This window comes from Habropoda laboriosa, unplaced genomic scaffold, assembly GCF_001263275.1.
Source record: "Habropoda laboriosa isolate 0110345459 unplaced genomic scaffold, ASM126327v1 scaffold77, whole genome shotgun sequence".
NCBI lineage: Eukaryota > Metazoa > Arthropoda > Insecta > Hymenoptera > Apidae > Habropoda > Habropoda laboriosa.
Genome location: NW_017100200.1, coordinates 1,921,412 through 1,922,814, shown reverse-complemented (window position 1 = coordinate 1,922,814; position 1,403 = coordinate 1,921,412).

Sequence of the window (1,403 nt, the reverse complement as noted above, 5' to 3'; positions counted from 1 at the left end):
TCAGATCAAAATTTGTATTCTTAAATTCTTTAATAATTAATTTTCTTCTCCAATTAGAAACATTCTTTCTTACTCTTAAATTTGTATTCTGAAATTTTCTGACGCTTAGAAATTCGCAACTATATGCATATGTTGCAAATATTGTCTGTCACCATAATCGCGGTATTAGCTTTTCTAAATTCATATCAGATGCTCTTCAGAAACACTCGTTTCCATCGATGTTAACAACTCAACCTCACAGAAATAACCAATAAAGTATTAAACAAATGACAAGCAATATCCTTATGCAAATAATGAATCAGTATTCGGAGAGATCGGTACATTGTGTAAGTGAAAATGTAGTAGGCAGAAAAAACATTATCTATGATTCAATACAACGAATTATGCTAGCTGCGTTTTCAATGAGCTATTGTGAAATATCTAGGTCAAACTGAAATAAAACACTTTTATCGAAAAAATTGTTAAATAATGCAATTTATTAATTATTCAACAAGTCTCCATTACTCGTCGCAGTTTCTCGAATTTAAACTGAATTTTAATGATTGATATTAAAAACATAACTAAATAATTACTAAATTGCATTGTACAGCTGTTTTTAAAATAAAAGTGGTTCAGTTTAATTTAAAACCATTACACAATAGGTATTTTTAAAAATCATCGTATTTTATCATCACACGGTTATTTTAATACAATAAATATGAAATTTTAATTTATCAATCAAGAAAGTTAAAAAAATAATTTCGCAATAAAACTGTAAACGAACTCCTGTCAAAATTCCAACAGCCTGTTCGACACCTTTCAATATCTCATATTTCCGACCGAGAAATTCTCAGCAAAATGTGTCACTGGTAAATTATAGTTACCCACTAAATAAAAAGATTCGTCCATTCTAATTTCGTTTTACAGACTCAATTACCAGAGGGATGTAGCTTTTAAAGTGGGCAAAATCCAATTACAGAAAGGCTCAGGACAATGTTGCACAATCCAATTCGACATAAATCGGCAGTTAAGGTAAGAAGATCACCTTCGCTGTCATAAAGTCCCCGTTTCGATTTCATCGACCTTCCTCACCGGCCGGATATACCGTTTTGCGATCGCAAAAAAAAAGAAGAAATCCCAACAACCTCTCGTATTTTACGGCGGTCCTTCGTTAAATACGCGTAAACGCGCGCGTAAAGCGGTTAGTTTCGCAAGGTGAAACCTATGGTTATCCAGATTGGCACGATACGAAAAGAAAAAGAAAAAAAAGAAACCACATCTTGGATTGTATCGAACCGTGATAGACGTAATGACATCCGCGTGTTCTCTGAAATCACATCTTCCGTCTGGTGAACCCGACATTTGCCTCTTTTCCTCCCCCCTGAAATCGTATAATAACCAGGCTGGTCGATCGCGGGACAGAA